This window comes from Temnothorax nylanderi, unplaced genomic scaffold (assembly GCF_030848795.1).
Source record: "Temnothorax nylanderi isolate EJ_2023f unplaced genomic scaffold, tnyl_v1.0 TNYL_tig0340_pilon, whole genome shotgun sequence".
Lineage (NCBI taxonomy): Eukaryota > Metazoa > Arthropoda > Insecta > Hymenoptera > Formicidae > Temnothorax > Temnothorax nylanderi.
This window is the reverse complement of record NW_027249402.1, coordinates 137,450-155,734: the sequence shown is the minus strand read 5'-3', so window position 1 is coordinate 155,734 and position 18,285 is coordinate 137,450. Positions and strand designations below refer to the sequence as shown.

The 18,285-nt window shown below is 38.1% G+C and overlaps 2 long non-coding RNA genes across 4 annotated transcripts; one reads left to right on the top strand and one right to left on the bottom strand.

The window, feature by feature from the left end:
* Positions 1 to 119: 119 nt before the first annotated feature.
* LOC139781476 (uncharacterized) lies at positions 120 to 3,457 on the bottom strand. Of its 2 annotated transcripts, XR_011720550.1 has the most exons (5): positions 3,355 to 3,457; positions 3,108 to 3,265; positions 2,478 to 2,914; positions 688 to 907; positions 120 to 449 (listed from the first exon to the last, which is right to left on the bottom strand). It is a non-coding gene; the product is annotated as an uncharacterized lncRNA (long non-coding RNA). The 2 variants fall into 2 exon arrangements; XR_011720549.1 differs by lacking the exons at positions 120 to 449; positions 688 to 907; positions 2,478 to 2,914 and having other exon boundaries at positions 2,965 to 3,265.
* On the top strand, positions 3,229 to 4,489 carry LOC139781477 (uncharacterized). 2 transcript variants are annotated; one of them, XR_011720552.1, is made up of 4 exons: positions 3,249 to 3,345; positions 3,410 to 3,467; positions 3,806 to 4,013; positions 4,098 to 4,489. It is a non-coding gene; the product is annotated as an uncharacterized lncRNA (long non-coding RNA). The 2 variants fall into 2 exon arrangements; XR_011720551.1 differs by lacking the exon at positions 3,410 to 3,467 and having other exon boundaries at positions 3,229 to 3,345.
* Positions 4,490 to 18,285: the final 13,796 nt, after the last annotated feature.

Sequence of the window (18,285 nt, the reverse complement as noted above, 5' to 3'; positions counted from 1 at the left end):
ATGCGCTCCCGTCCATGAGATCCATGCGTGAAACGGAACGCACCCAAAATGTGTGTATTTTTTAAGTTCAAAATGCAATTACAGGAATTAATACAGCATTTAATACAAGAGTATCACAGATATACCGTGTCGACAATATAATAAAACAATAAATTGGTATATTTATTAGATATTTGTTCAATTAGGGCTGCGGTCCACTTGACGCTACAAATGCTTCGAATCATTCCTTTTCTCCTTTCTTTCAATAAAGAAAGAAGAAGAAGAACATACAAATTATTAACTGTAAGTATAAATGTTTTTATTACTTTAAGTACTTAACATTATTTTAAATTAATTGAAAAAAATATTATATTTCCCGCGGCTTCCCATATGTATGTTGCCACCGCGACCGCGACCGCGACCGCGACCACGACCGCGATTTCTTCCCGCTCTCTGCCATCTTGGTGGTCCTGTAATAATTTTTTATATGTATAATGTATCTTATACATATACTCTCTAAATCTGAATCAGTGAATAGTATCAATGTTAAGTATGCCACTGATTCGAATCAGTGGCATACTTTACACTGATATCAGTGACTATTCACTGATTCAGGGAGTACATACATATATATATATATATATATATATATATATATATATACATATATATATATATATATATATATTTAATAAAATCAGTACTTACGTGCTGTTTCAGTAGATGTAGCGGATGATACAGCTGCTGGTGCTGGCCCATTTTTTGATGTTGATTATCTATCTGATTTTGTACCGATTGGTTGCTGATCCTTGGTTGTTGATTTTGCAGCAAGAGCTTTTGCTTTCGCCAATTCTTTTTCTAATGTTTGAATTTTGTTTTTGTACTTTTGCTCTTTTATACTGTTGTTTAATTCGTCTTCTACGTTTGCCTGGCAAAAAATTATTTATTTATTTATTATTATACTCTTAGACGATACAACACATTTACAAGGCTTTATTCTACAAAATTACTTGACGATAAAGAACGTTTTCCAGATTATTTTCAGATTCTTTTCAATTCATTATGTGTGATAGACTTGAGAGCAACAATGCTTGGAAAAATTCTTTATCACCAAATTACTCTGCGTATTTAATTACATGTGAATCTTCATTAAATTCTTTAACATTAAATCGAATAATATATTACATATTTTACATTTCATTAATTTGATACTTACAAGCATTTCATCATCTTCACTCATGTTTTGATTTTGATTATCTTTGTCCATGTTTTGATCTTGTTTTTTTTGCGACGCCATGATTGCGGCAGTTTTGGCGACGATCTTAGGAGCTGCCTTCTTCGGGTTTTCCGCGGCCTTCTCCCGCACGTCCTTCTTAGACTCCGCTTTCCACGTATTCGAGTAGAGGCACGTTACGCCTTCCTCTTGGCTTCGTCCTTAGGTTTATCGGTCGACAGCGTGAAGGAGCCGGTATTGTTTTTGCCTCTGCACCCTGCACAACAGCACCAACAGAGACGGCGGTCTTGATCTCACCTTTATACACGTTTTCACCAACGTCGTTTAACTTGAACCTTAGTTCAATTCACTCTTTGTTTGTTTCTAACAGTCTCCCTTAGAAACAAACAAAGAGTGAATTGAACTAAGATTCAAATTAAACGACGTTGGTGAAAAATGGCATTACACATATAACTACATACACGAAGCAAGAGGCGCTACGAGCTCGCGTCCGTAGCGTTATGAGCACGTGCCCGTACTTCGTGTATGTATGTACGTGTATGACAAGGTGAGATCAAGCCCGCCCGTTACCCGCCGTCTCTGTTAGTGCTATCGTACAGAGTGTAGATCAAGGGCAAAAACCACTCCTTGACGCTGTCGACTGACAAACCTAAGAACAAAGCCAAGAGGAAGGTGCAACGTGTTTCATCTATTCGAATACGTGAAAAGTGGAGACTAAGAAGGACGTGCGGGAGAAGACCGTGGAAAGCCCGAAGAAGGCAGCTCCCAAGATCATCGCCAAAATTACCGCGATCATGGCGTTGCAAAAGAAACAAAATCAAAATGGACGAAGATGATAAAATGCTTGTAAGTATCAAATTAATGAAATGTAAAATATGTAATATATTATTAGATTTAATGATAAAGAATTTAATGAAGATTCACATGTAATTAAAAATACGCAGAGTAATTTGGTGATAAAGAATTTTTTCCATGCATTGTTACTCTCAAGTCCATCACACATAACGAATCTGGAAAGAGTTCTTCATTGTCAAGTAATTCTGTAATAAAGCCTTGTAAATGTATTGTATCGCTTAAAAGCTATAATAATAAATAATAATAACTAAGTAAGGCTCTGTTCGCGAAATCGCTGATATTTCCCGACGATGGAAGCGGGATAAGAAGGACGTGCGTGGCGGGTGTCAACGAATTATTTCTTTTGTTTAATGTAACTCAGACCACAGTCTGAGCCGTCTTTAATGCGTCCAAATATGTACAATCTGACCTGAGAAACGATGAGCGGTGTATAAATGAGAAGTCTTTGATGCGCGAGACAATTATATGAATTGCCTCGCTCGTGGTGATTCGCCCGGTGAGCCGTTGAGACACGTGGCGGTCGGCACTCGCGCACGTGTGAGCCTGAGTCGTCGTGTTGATGTACCAGAGCTGGATGAGCGGTCTCTTTACACTTTAAAGTATCTCTGCAGCTTCAATCACTGCGATGGGCACTTTATCCGTAGTCCCACTAGAGAAACGCACAGAGCACACGTCGTACGTCTCGTCACAGCGCGGACATGGTTTTCTCTCTGGCGCGAGGGAGAAGTTCGCGATGAGCGCGCCCGTGCTTGCGCAAGCTGCCGCGTCGATCCGGCCTGTCGATACCCGATCGATGCTGCCATCTGATGAGATGGCGCAACGCGATAGCGGAATCTCGAACAGGCTCTATAATGTAAACGAAAAGACCTTAAACGGGCAATAAGAGCACAAGCGTGTCGTTAAAACGCTAAACTTTATTCTCAGAAGTCGAAATTAGTCAAATTCACGAACGTCTCGACTCTTATTTGGGGTCCTCCTCAGCGTAACTCCTACATATAAAAATTAGTACAAATTGGTCTGACGTCGCAAACATACATACAGATATTCTACCGCCGTAAACAACAAATCATCGCTGGTCAGTTATGTTAGATGTGCACTCCGACACGTTCCAGAATATCGTCGCATAGAAGTTTCCTGGTTGGAGCGCCAGAAAATTTTTCAAACGGATGTAATGTCGTTGTCATTGTGACGCAACGCCTGTGGACAAATTCGGAGTACCATCCTCTCTCAATATTCATACAGGAACACAATAGATAGCACAAAAGATATCAACCAAGGTAACTCACAGATTTAACATACTGGACAATAGTCAAGTCGCAACGCCACGTCAATCAATTACAGGGATCGGTGTGTCTCCGAGGACGTTCACACAGAGAATGGCACGCTTGCCTTATACAAGGTATCGACGACATAGGAAGCGGGGGGAAAGGTCACGCGTAATTTAAAACAAGTCCGCGTAACAACAATAATTCTAGACTTTAACAAGTCCATCGATAACACTAATGTATGTTTCTGGTATATCTTCCGTATCCGTCTGCAAATTTAAACCTTCTCTTTGCCTTTTTATGTAAATCATTTCTGATATTAAGCGTTTACTCAGGGACGGTTCCTGGTCTAATATTTCCACATCTTTCCAATTGAAGTCATGGTTATACTGCAATCTGTGGTCTGTTAAGACCGAATGACCCGCACCACTCCTTCTGATATGCGAATAAATAATAAATTATTATTTGTCAGATAAACGTAGAACAAGAAGACATCATAAAAGAGCAAGTGTACAAAATTCGAATATTAGGAAAAGAATTGGCGAAAGCAAAAGCTCTTGTTGCAAAATCAGCAACCAAGGATCAGCAACCAATTGGTGCAAAATCAGCTGGAGAATCAACTTCAAAAAATGAGCCAGCACCAGTAGCTATATCATCCGCTACATCTACTGAAACAGCACGTAAGTACTAACTTTATTATATATATATATATATATAGTATATATAGGTATGTATAAGATACATTATATAAAAAATTATTACAGGACCACCAAGATGGCAGAGAGCAGGGAGATATCGCGGTCGTGGTCGCAACATACATATGGGAAGCCGCGGAAAATATAATATTTTTTTCAATTAATTTAAAATAATGTTAAGTACTTAATCTAGACTGCGGGCCACTTGACGCTACAAATGCGTTAAAGCGTTCTTCTTCTTTCTTCATTGAAAGAAAGGAGAAGAGGAATGATTCGAAGCATTTAGCGTCAAGTGGACCGCAGCCCTAATTGAACAGATATCTAATAGATATACCAATTTATTGTTTCATTATACATATATTGTCGACACGGTATATCTGTAATGTACTCCTGTATTAAATGCTGTATTTAATTCCTGTAATTGCGTTTAAAATTTTAAAAATACACACATTTTGTAACATGTATAAGCTAAACTGTTATTCATGTATTATTGTAAAAAATACATCACCACATAAACCTATTATTCCAATTATAATTTTCAGACTTATTTGGAAGGTATAATTGCATCAAAAAAGTAAGAAATTGTCACGCAAAGAGAATATTTATTTATAAAATAGTTTATAGTGACTACAATACAATATATAAAATTATTATCTACAAGAATTATATGTGTGCACTGGCGCACTCCTATGCAGTTGCTGATAATTAATAAACTTGCACGTAATATGTAAAATGTAATAACTGTTGAACAGGAATGAAAAGAAATACATGAGAGTCCAATAAATGCACATCTTATAAATAAAATACCAACTTTTTATTACAAATAAGTGCACAAATTACTTTTATTTTTACATAACTATTTTATATTTTAAAATCTATATAAAATATCTTAAAAGATACATTATTGCTTCTTACCGTTTAAATTTGTAAATTTTCAATTTTTCTAATAATAAATTCATAGGAAAAGAATATAAAATATAAACTTAATGTAACACTTATTAGGCTGCGTTCGGGGAGCGCGCTATTAGCGCTATTTACATTGTATCCTTATTTTACACCTAATGAGCGATAAAGATAGATGCAATAGCGCTAATAGCGCGCTTTCCAAACGCAGCTAATCGTAGATTATTCACTTTGTTTCTCTTTTTAACCAACATCTTAGAAAGAGATAAAGAGTAAGTTAAGCTAAAGTTAAATGTTACGTGACGTTGGTACAACCGGGTCTTAATTAGTTATTTTTTGCACAACCATAATATCATTATTAAAACTGGCAGGAGTAACTGGGCGGTCACCTCGTTACTAACCTAATTTTTTTCAATGTCGCGCGCATCGCGCTTCTTCTTCTTCTTCTTCTTAAATATGACCTTCAAGCAGTACTGCTCTAAATATGGCCAGGGCGACCCTCTTGTCGTGTGTCTTTTTTCAATTGCACTGACGCGAGTATGTGTAGTTGTGTGTGTATGTCCGCGGTGTCGGGAACTCGGGTTAATGTCGTAGGTTCGTTAAGCCCAAGGAACTGCGCGGATCACTTCCCCCTGCGGCCAGCGCGCATCGCGCGTCTTGCACTGTCACATCACATACTGCACTTGACTGCACTACGCTACACTGCACTGCACTATTAGCTTGCGAGCGCCGCCGTCGTCGAAAGAGTAAACTGTACATTTCCTCACCCCCGTCCTTGAACCTCATTACATGCCTACAAGTACGACGGAGAAGGAGAAAACGGAGTATCTTAATCTCAAATTCACCGTATTTAGATTTTGCATCGCGATATCTCCGCTCGTAGGGCACGTATAGGAAAAATAAAAACACTTTTCTTATACAAATCGAACCTAAGCTATCCATCGGGCCAAGTTAGAAGTCGATCGGATCAGCCGTTATTGAGATCTGATAATCGAAGGTCCCTTGAAAAATCGTCTCGGCGTAAAAGAGGCTCGGTGGTCTCGCGCTGCGCTATACTTGGCGCAAGACACTACCGTGCCTCTTGATATATTCTGTACATAAAAAGATGTAAAATAATTAAAGAAATAAAGAATAGAAGAAGCGTAAATGATAAATGAATAATAGAAATACACTCTTGGCCAACATGTCTACCTCTTTCTTCAAAGTTCCGTTATAAATTAAGAAAAATAACTTGTAATTAATACAAGAAAAATTGAATTAAAAATTAAATTATTTGTCCCAAATAGAAAATTAGACAATATTCTGTTAGTATATACAGGGTATCCGAAAAATCGCCTACTCCATTTCGGGAGGTGATTCGGGACCCAAAAACAAGCAAAAAAGTTCATACAAACATAGGTTCGGAAATGAGCCGTTTCCGAGTTATAGCCACTTTTATGTTCAAAAATCGTAAATTTTTATTTTTAATTTTTTTTAATTACAATTTTTCTAGTCTTTTCCACTTTTTCAATATTACAATTACAATTACATTATTTTTAAAGTAAACATAAACAGATATTTAAATCGAATTAAATAAGGTGTTCAAAATGACCACCTTTAGCACGAATGCAGGCCCTTATTCTTCTATCAAAGGAATTCCGAACTCTTTGAAAAACATTTGGATCCCTCCTTACTTCGTCAAATTCATGAATTATTCGCTGTCTTAATTCAGCAATATTGTTTGGTGCATTTCTGTAAACAATTGATTTTACATGACCCCATAGATAAAAATCAAGTGGATTCATGTCTGGTGATCTTGGGGGCCAGGGAACCGGACCTCCACGCCCTATCCATCTCTGACCATAATTTTGATTCAAATGATCTCTGGCAACACGGCTAAAATGCGCAGGTGCACCATCATGCATGAACCACATGTTTTGACCACGTGGTCAGAATTATGTACGATTTCTTAGAGAAGAGTTAGGCCACCTTCTTGAAAACGTCCCTTTAATAATACGACAAAACATGTGGTTCATGCATGATGGTGCACCTGCGCATTTTAGCCGTGTTGCCAGAGATCATTTGAATCAAAATTATGGTCAGAGATGGATAGGGCGTGGAGGTCCGGTTCCCTGGCCCCCAAGATCACCAGACATGAATCCACTTGATTTTTATCTATGGGGTCATGTAAAATCAATTGTTTACAGAAATGCACCAAACAATATTGCTGAATTAAGACAGAGAATAATTCATGAATTTGACGAAGTAAAGAGGGATCCAAATGTTTTTCAAAGAGTTCGGAATTCCTTTGATAGAAGAATAAGGGCCTGCATTCGTGCTGAAGGTGGTCATTTTGAACACCTTATTTAATTCGATTTAAATATCTGTTTATGTTTACTTTAAAAATAATGTAATTGTAATTGTAATATTGAAAAATTGAAAAAGACTAAAAAAATTGTAATTAAAAAAAATTAAAAATAAAAATTTACGATTTTTGAACATAAAAGTGGCTATAACTCGGAAACGGCTCATTTCCGAACATATGTTTGTATGAACTTTTTTGCTTGTTTTTGGGTCCCGAATCACCTCCCAAAGTGGAGTAGGCGATTTTTCGGATACCCTGCATATTAGTGTATTTAGAGTAGGGGAGACAGGGGCTAAACCGCCAACGGGGTTGAACCGCCAAATCAAATATCTCGGAACCTGTATATTGTGCGAACTCGCTATTAACATTGTAAACGCTGCTTATGGTACCCATGTGACCAACGGAGTTTCGGCAGGTTACCTGCCGTGTTATGATTTTTACGAGGGCAAACGTGTTTTCGGAAGGTGAAAGTGAAATTTTCTGCGCGTGGAAATATTGTAATATCTGCAATAATATTTGCTCTCCAAATCTCGAGGTACGTGATTATAAAGAGTAATGCATGCTGAACACGAATCCAGTGTAGTTTTTTCATTATCGTTGATGTCTAATATTTCGTGGGCGATCAAACCTGAAACTTATGTTTGGGGCTTATCTGCCAGTAAGCACCCGGGGCTGGTCCGCCAGTCTCGTCACTGTGGCGCGCCGGGCGCACGACTTCAGCTCACGGCGATTTCAGGTTAGGTTGTAACCGAACGGCACTACAGGGGGTTACGATTCACGCTGAATGTCCTTATAATCACCGGTCGCCACTCGGTTTGACCTTGGATAACCGAGAAGGTAAGTAGCTATGATTCCTTGGAATATCAATTTAACTAATTATCCTTATTTTCAGGTTCCTGCCACGCATGGATCATCGCCTTCGCCGACACCAGGATCACCGCTGCCACCGCTTCATCAGGATCAACGAGGGACTTCGATGAATCGACGCCGATGGATCAGGTAAGTAAAAGGTAAGTAAATTTTGATAATTCCAGAAATTATTTATGCTATGATTGAATAATTCATTCAACACTATTTATTCACACAGATGGTTGTTTACATTTCTTCAAGTTACACAAGATGGTGGTCGCACGCTTCGTTAAGCTACGCACAAGTTCTTTTCGGTATACAATACCGTTCGCTTTTGTAAAAACGAATATTAACGCGTTTCGCGGGCGTTCCCGTTTGTTAGGGATGTCGTGGTATAATAATTCACGCACTCGAATTACGATCGCGGGACTTAGCGCGACAACGAACTGTATACGTGGTATAACGTGTTACCTATTCGACGATCCACGAGAGACTGCCTCGAGTATCGTTGCTCGCTGTGGTTCCCCACTTTCGATCTTTCCCCCCACTACGGCGTCACGGCCGCTTTCTCTTTCGGGAATGTTCGCCGCGACGCAATAACACATGTTGTTTACCATTTGCGAACGTTCCAGATGTTTCCGACGGAAAATTCCACTTGCCTCGCCTTCCGGACGATGTTTGTGAAGTTGGCCCCCCTTTTTCAAAATTCGGAAAATTTTATTAGAGTTCTGGATTCCCCAGAAAGAGTTCTAGAGTTCTCTGTAGTTTTTAGAAAGAGTTCCGTCATTTAAAGTGGTGAAAACACCATTTTAAAAATGGGGGGGCTAACTTCACGGCGCCCCCATTTTTGCAAAAATAAATTTTTTATGGTAGTTCCGGATAGATTTCGATGAGTTCTAGAGTTCCCTATAGGTTTTAAAAAGAGTTCCATTCAAATAAGCCCAAAAATCGATGTCAAAGTTGAACAAAAAATTTCCACTTTTTTTTTAAATAAATTATTTATGGTAGATTCAGAAAGATTTCGACGAGTTCTAGAGTTCCCTATAGGTTTTATAACGCTACGACCAATATTTCAAAAGTTACAGACCTTTGAAGTGCCACACCTCGAAAATTTTCTAAGTCCCAAAGGTTAATTTTTTTTTCGGAAATCGGCAGTTCGCGCGGGAGTTCTGGTCGCACCCCGAGAAGTTCTATCGAAAACTATCAGGGTCCAAAGCGCTCCGACCAATATTTCAAAAGTTACAGCCCTTCAAAGGGTCACCCCTAAAATTAAAAAAATTTTTACCCGGAGTTCTGACGGGAGTTCTGGTGGCCCCCCGAAGAGTTCTATCGAAAACTATCAGGGTCCGAAACGATCCGACCAATATTTTAAAAGTTACAGCCCTTTAAAGGGTCACCCCTAAAATTAAAAAATTATTTTACCGGAGTTCTGACGGGAGTTCTGGTGGCCCCCCGAAGAGTTCTATCGAAAACTATCAGGGTCCGAAACGATCCGACCAATATTTCAAAAGTTACAGCCCTTCAAAGGGTCACCCCTAAAATTAAAAAATTATTTTACCGGAGTTCTGACGGGAGTTCTGGTGGCCCCCCGAAGAGTTCTATTGAAAACTATCAGGGTCCGAAACGATCCGACCAATATTTCAAAAGTTACAGCCCTTCAAAGGGTCACCCGTAAAATTAAAAAATTTTTTTACCGGAGTTCTGGCGAGAGTTCTGGTCGCCCCCCGAAGAGTTCTATCGAAAACTATCAGGGTCCGAAACGATCCGACCAATATTTCAAAAGTTACAGCCCTTCAAAGGGTCACCCCTAAAATTAAAAAATTTTTTTACCGGAGTTCTGGCGGGAGTTCTGGTCGCCCCCGAAGAGTTCTATCGAAAACTATCAGGGTCCGAAACGATCCGACCATTATTTCAAAAGTTACAGCCCTTCAAAGTGCGCACCTCGAAAATTTTATAAGTCTCGAAGAGTAATTTTTTTTTCGGAAATCGGCAGTTCTCGCGGGAGTTCTGGTGGCCCCCCGAAGAGTTCTATCGAAAACTATCAGGGTCCAAAGCGCCCCGACCAATATTTCAAAAGTTACAGCTTTTCAAAGAGTCACCCCCAAAATTAAAAAAAATTTTTCCCGGAGTTCTAACGGGAGTTCTGGTGGCCCCCCGAAGAGTTCTATCGAAAACTATCAGGGTCCGAAACGAATCGACCAATATTTTAAAAGTTACAGCCCTTCAAAGGGTCACCCCTAAAATTAAAAAAATTTTTTTTCGGAGTTCTGGCGGGAGTTCTGGTGGCCCCCCGAAGAGTTCTATCGAAAACTATCAGGGTCCAAAGCGCCCCGACCAATATTTCAAAAGTTACAGCTTTTCAAAGAGTCACCCCCAAAATTAAAAAAAATTTTTCCCGGAGTTCTAACGGGAGTTCTGGTGGCCCCCCGAAGAGTTCTATCGAAAACTATCAGGGTCCGAAACGAATCGACCAATATTTTAAAAGTTACAGCCCTTCAAAGGGTCACTCCTAAAATTAAAAAATTATTTTACCGGAGTTCTGACGGGAGTTCTGGTGGCCCCCCGAAGAGTTCTATCGAAAACTATCAGGGTCCGAAACGATCCGACCAATATTTCAAAAGTTACAGCCCTTCAAAGTGCGCACCTCGAAAATTTTCTAAGTCCCAAAGGGTAATTTTTTTTTCGGAAATCGGCAGTTCTCGCGGGAGTTCTGGTGGCCCCCCGAAGAGTTCTATCGAAAACTATCAGGGTCCGAAACGATCCGACAGATATTTCAAAAGTTACAGCCTTTCAAAGTGCCACACCTCGACAATTTTTTAAGTCTCGAGGGGTAAATTTTTTTTCGGAAATCGGCAGTTTTCGCGCGAATTCTGGTCGCGTTTTATCGAAGACTATTATGGTCCAAAGCGCTACGATTAATATTTCAAATATTTCAGCCACCCAAAGTGTGCACTTCGAACATATCTAGAATTTCATTGTCGATTTGTCACAAAATTAAAAAGACTGTGTGTATAATACGACTAACTGATATCAACTCTATTTAATACGAGTTACAAGTCGACAATGTAATGTTGTACCATCGTTTATTAAAAACTTACCATTCTTCGTAATTTTTTTACGTCTTTAATGTGCATTCTTTTGTTTTCTTGATTATATGATTATAAACATGTAGTCAATTTTAAACCAACTTTCTATTAGAAGGCAACTATGGATTGATTAATCTATATATTTTTTAATAATATATTAATGTTTGGTAATTAAGGATGTTCTGGAGATACCGTCCCAACCAAAATTATGCAGAAAATATTAAAAACATTAATATTAATGGATTCTCCAAGGATCCATAGACAAAAAAATATATATGAATAGTTACGGCACATCTAATAGAGTGTGAAAAACGTAGATGTAGTAAATAACTGTTACTATTTAAAAAAAATTTTTTTTTAATTGTAAATTGTTTCAAATTTTGTTGCTATATTTTTGTTTGTTGATCTACTTGTGTGTAAAATATTATTATATTGGTAACATTTTTTAATGTTCATATTTTTCTGTAAAACCCTTTATAAGACGGATATTCAAGGATTTATAACTTTTTATCTAAATTGTTAATTAATTTGAAATTTGGCCTCAATCTTTGAAACAGAATACAGAATATGATAATAAATTTTCATGAACTTCGTTATATTTTTTGACTAATTCTCCAGAATACCTTTAAAATTCAATGTATGATTTATAATTTACGTACTGACGTCCACGTTATTATTATCATAACTTAGTATTAATTATTTTGTTATCAAAATGAAGGCGTTTGATTTATCAGAAATTAATTCTATATCATTAATTCCCGATCATTTATTATTTCAAACTTTGTATTACAAAAATAATTGTTTTTAACATCAATTTGTTTAGTGGAATAAAATTGATGATGAAAAAGAAGCGTTATTATCACGAATTCTAATATGTCGATTCAGGAATGAATCAATTGGGAAAAGGAATTTATTGGCAAAAGAAATAATTAGACAAATTTTAGCAAAACTTATATAATTCTGTTTTAATGTTATATGTTAGGAACAAAATACAAAGAAATATATAAAATGTATAAGTAATACATGAGTAATATAATATATACTAGAAGAAAATAATAAAAGAATTTTGCACATTGTATGTAAAATAAAAAAAAATATATATATTGTGACGTTGCAGTTTCGCTGCATCGTTGCAGCGCCCCGCCGCCGTCACAAGGCGCGGGTTTCGCGACCTTTTTCACGCCCGAGGACGGTTCAACGAATCGATGCGAGATCTCCAGGGGCATATTATAATTGCGTTACAATATTCTGATCCTTTTTGTTATATTTTGTATTATTGCGTGGCGCCTCACCGAGCCGAGACCCGGAGTTTCCTGAGAGGATACAGAGGAAGCGGAAGCGGAGTCGACGAAAAGGATAAAAGCGAGAGATCGGACGACGGAAAGCGGATCGAAGCGACTCGCGGACCGCCGAGAGCGACGGAGCGCAGGAAAACACGCGCGCGGCGCGTGACCCAGCGGCAGGCGGACCCATAATGGCAGGGCCCCGGGGAGCCGGGGCTAAATCAGCTCACCTGCCCTCCTCACACTGCTGACCGGATTCCGGGATGGATGGCCACCATTCCCGAACCGAAAAAGAGGAACGCGGAGGCAGACACGACCCGTTCGCCGCCGGGAAGAATCCAGGAAAATTTGCCGCGCGAGCGAAGGGCCGTTTAGCGCCCTGCGGAAAGCCGTAATTCACGGCCCTACGCACGAATCCGCCGCGAGCCTGCGAGCTCACCCCTCATTGGTCCGCGCTCCAACGTCGCGGGGCCGCGTACGCCCGAGGTGGGGTGCGCTATCGATTCCGCCATCGAGCGAAATTTCGGGAGCATTCTTGGATCGTCCTCGCCAATCGACACACGTAAAATCTAAGTCGCGATAATTTTGTGTTCCGCACTTCGTCGTTTCGTACGTTGGAGCTTGTCGAACTTCTCGCAGCTACTCTTCCGACCCTTGGGACGACGGCGAAGATCCTCGAGAGAGAATCAGCCTACGGTGAGGTTGCCTCGGTAATATTCGATGTAAAGCCACGACACCGCTCCCCGGGTCGCGCTCTCGCTCGGGAATATTCGCGATAATTAGCGTATTCGCCGACAAGGCGTATTTAGCGATCGATAGCGAGAGCGAGGGGCACCGGAATGGTCTCGTGGCCTTGGGATCGCGATCGAAGCCTACGGACTCCTGGAGATCGCGGTAGGCGCGTCAGTGACGACATTCGATATCGCGAATACGCCATTTCTCGCGCCCTTCGCGGTCACGACCGCGTGTCTCGTTGTGCGTAGTACTTCGTCCGGTCGAATCTTAGATTCTGCACGCGATATTAATGGCATCAGACGGTTATTCGCGTTGGTTTAATTGCGTTACTTACGATTCGCGTTCGGACCTTTAGATTATCCTCGCGATATCGGCTGCGTTGAGATATTATTTGCGTTAGGATGTTGTTCGCCTTAAGATGCCATTCGCGTTGACCTAATATTGCGTCTCGTTATTACTCGCGATAATTCCGTAATCTTTCTCGCGTTAATTCGAGTATTTCGCGTTATGCCGAGTGTCTCGGCGCACCATTTTTCGCGTTGGACGATCGCTGACGATCGCGTGTGTTGCGTTCGATCAGAATCACTTGCGTTAATCTCGGTTTCCTGCGTTAGGATAAATCGGTAATTTCGCGTTAGTTGTAGTATTGCTCGCGGTAATTCCGCATATTTCCTCGCGTTAGTTTAGTATTTTGCGTTATGTCAAGCGCCCCGGCGCCTTATTCTTCGCGTTAGGATGTCCTTGGCGATATCACATGTTGCGTTCGTTCCTTCTTGCGTTGGGACGTTACTCGCGTCACGTCTATTCTCTGCGTTAGATTAGGATTGTTACTTGCGTTAGATTAATATTATTTGGCGACAGAATCCCTGCACGGGTTTGGACCTTGCGCTCACGCGCTCCGCGCGTGACGCACTACCATTTCGCGGCATTTCACGCTATTATTTCGCGTTTATTCCAGTTACGTCGTATTCGGTCGTAATTTTTCCGATACTCTATACTATTTGTCCGCGTAATATTCTACTATTATTATCTGCGAAATTCTATGATCTCGATGATTTTGTAAGTTTAGTTTCTTCACACTCTATCTTGCTGCGTCTTCCACGCGTTTACGGAGTGAGCGGAGTTTTCCATTCATTTCTGGCGTCCGCGTGATCATAATTGGTTATTACAAAATCCGACGCCCGCGTTACTAATCCCCTATCCGTTTTGGTTCGATTGAAGGAAGCCGAATTGGCATTTACTGTTCATCCGGGGATTATTACAGAATAAATGTTATTCTTTATTTGTTGATGGCTTGAGTTACGACATTCTTTATTAGGCGTCACCCCGCCGAATACTGCGCTGCCTTTCATCAACCCCGCCCTGCTATTAGGTCGAGCTAGCCATTCCCTCGCACACCGACTTATTTTGTTTTGCGTCTCGTTTTTGGTTTCTCGCGATTTCGCGGACGCGAATCCACGCGTCTGGCGCCCAACAATAAAATCGTTTCGTGGAGTGTGGGAGGTGCGAGAGAATCACCGGAGAGGCCTATCATCCCGCTCTCCCTTCCCCTTTTGATCCGGCACACGCCCCGGGCCGTTCCGGGAGTGAAAAAGTCGTGACAATATATATCCTGAAATAAGGAGAGGAAAACCTGAAAAAAATAATAAATATAATTTAAAGAATAATTTAATGTAACGATGCAAAATCCGTTATAATACAACATAACATATAAAAATTGCAAACATTTTAAGTAATTTTTAAAATTTCTATAAAAAAGCAGAAAAGTATTATATTGGATTTCGATTCATTACATTGAACCTTCGGTTATCACACCTCTTTTTTCGAATACGTTTGTCACACGGGGTCAATTTGACCCCAGCCAATTTTTAAGCAGCTGCTGTTAAAAAACTAACAGTTTAAGTGGATCATAAAAAATTCCAGAATTAAGTTTAAACATTGTAGAATGTTTTTGTTATAAAAAATAAATTTTTGAGCATTATGTTACAAAAATGTAAATTCTTGAAAAAAAAATCATAACTTTTATTTTTCTATGTTTTTTGTTCAAAATTTTGCATAATACTCTTAAGATGTTATTTTAATAAAAAAAAAATAGTCTGGAATCACTTTGACTCCGTGTGACAACTGAGGATTAATATTTTTATTACTCATTATTACATATAATTAAAGATGTGCATCAAATGCATATCTAATATTTTCGTTAATAAGAGAGAAATTATTTTCAAACAGCCACACAGTGGGCCAAAATAACAATCTAGCTGGTCAAAAAAGTCATTTTTAAAGATTAATATTTTTTTAAAATAAATGATTAATTTTTAAGAAAGATATCTGATAGTTTATTTTCTACAATATATTTTCTACTATATATACTTGCAGTTATGTTATATCATTTAAATAAGTCATATAAATGTCATCCCGCAAAACATTAAATCATTACTTTTGTAGCGCTCGAAACAAGAACAGTGAAACTTTAAATTAGATAAATATGGAAAAAAGTAAATATTTTTTAATTCCATTAACAAATCTTAGAATAGTTTGTTAATAACAACGGTATTTTAAGTCAAACATTGCCAATTTTTAATTATGAAATTTATTAAGTATGAAACTTAAGGTCTACAAATGTGCTGCGGGATGCCGCCGTCATTTTACTACTAGCATTATTCCTTACACATTTCTGATTTTTATCCTTTAAAATTAGCTGCCGCCAAGTGCCTATTTCCTACATATAGCGTTTTTCAGATATTGACATCTATCTTGGTTTTTCATAGTTTCTTGATTTTTATCGAATTTATCATGAATTTATCACACTGAAAATAGTCTAATAATAGACCAAAATGTTTAAGTTTTTATTTAATTAAAGTTTACGATACTAACATCTTGTTATGGCTCTGTGCACTTTTCAGTAATTACTACTGCTTTATTAAGCATTAAAAAAATAGCTCAAAACTCAATTTTTATAAGGAATAGCGCTATGTAGTTAATAAACGGTCTTTTAGAAACACTCTGTATATTAAATGTTATAAAATTAGGCCTGATATAATTGTACAAGTTTAACTTTCTATCTTGAGAACATTTGTTTAAAGATCAAATTAAGTTGATATACATTGTACAAGTTTACTTTCTATTTTAAAACACTTAAGTACATTTGATTAAAGATAAAACCAAAATTACTATATTTGTCTAGCTAGATTGCCGTTTTAGCCCACAGTGAGCCGCTAGTTTCTTAAAATAGCACAAATCGAAAATCCGCTAGAGAAGATTTAAGTTTTTTCTTTAAGATGATTACATCATTTTTGCTTTCAGATCATATGGCCGGTATTCATAGCCGGTTCTTATTTCAAGACCGTCCTAAGTAATGTCTTAAAGAGGTTGGTTTCTCAAATCAATACAATAAGAATTAGTTGAAATTTATGAAAAATATTCGTCTATGTGAATCTGTCAATTATGCCAAAGTTGAAGACAAATTGTCTGCATGGTTGTCGAGTAATTAATTATTGAAATTACTCTTATCTCTTTCTTATACAGGGGCAACATAGAAAAAACGTTACGACACCTGTAATGTACGAGTAACTCTCGAAAGCATATTAAAAATAAGAACTCAGCAAGAAATGCACTTCTCGGCCGATTTCAGTTGGCTCCGCCTAGCGCTATCCCCCTTATATCGTCGACCCGCGCACAGTCTACGAGCTCGAGGCTCAGGTGCGTATCATTTGTAAACAATAGTTTTCCATGTTACCCATGAGATACTATTGTTGACGCGTCTTTTTTGAAGTGGGATCTCTGCGCGCGGGACGACGAGGTAAGGAGAATAGGCGGAGCTAGAGACCCTATAATAAAAGACCATAAAGCGATTTTGTCAAAATCCTGTGAGAGAAAGATATATATTCACTATATCGCTTTCTCTTTCTCTCTATCTCTTTTCTACCTTTCTTTTTCTATTTCTCTTGCCTTTGACAAAACTGGCGGACCAATCAAAACTGGCTGTCTTATGACCAGTCTCTTATAGGGTTTCTATAGGCGAAGCCAACTGCTTCTTGCCGAGCTCTGTTAAAAATGATAAGAATTTGATGAAAATAGGTACAAATAATTCTTTAAATATTTAGAAAAAACTTTTACGAAGACTGAAATGATTAATGTACATAGTTATAAAAAAATTATAAAAATAAAATAGCATATTGCCACATTTCAACGTGTATAATGAAATTTACCTAATGAAATAACCTAATAAAATTTACAACTTTGTCGAGTTAGATTTTTGATTTTTTACTTCCCTTGTTTATTAAATCAAACATAAAGAAGTTAGATTTAGAAAATTTTCAATCAAAAACTAGATATTTCATTTAATTTAACGTCGAGGGCAGATATTGATATTGAACTTAAATGATTAAACCCTGATTAGGCTTGAAAAAATCTTAGACTAACAAAGTCTCACTAAATCTTACCTTAACAAACGAAATTCATTGAAATAGCACCTGATGTTAGTTAATAAAAACTGCTGAATAAAGTAAGATTGAAGTATTTCTATTATGTAATCAATTTTTTTATTAATTATTAATAAACTTTAAGTTATCAACAAGTTTTGAGCCTTCGCATCTATCGGAGATGGGCAGAATGCTTCCACTCAATATGAAGACTACTTATATAAAGATCTATTTATATAGGATGTAGCTGATCAAGAGTCGATAACGCTATTCTCATTCAAGAGTTGATAAAGCTAATTCTTGTTTTCAAATACTACGTCCAACCATATGTTAATACGTTTGAGTCATTACACGTGATCAGCCGTTTAACTGTAGCAGTATAGATTTTAAACATTTTACAGAATGTAATACACGAAAACATAACAGATTGGTAACAAACGAAGACATTATAAATAAGCTATTGATCTTCAGATCCTTATATAAGTAGTCTTCGTACTGCATTCTGTCCAATTCCAATAGATGCGGACGCTCAAAACTTGTAAATAACTTAAAATTCATTAATTATTAAAAAAATTGATTACGTAATAGAAATACTTCAGTCTTACTTTATTCAGCAGTTTTTATTAACTAAAATCA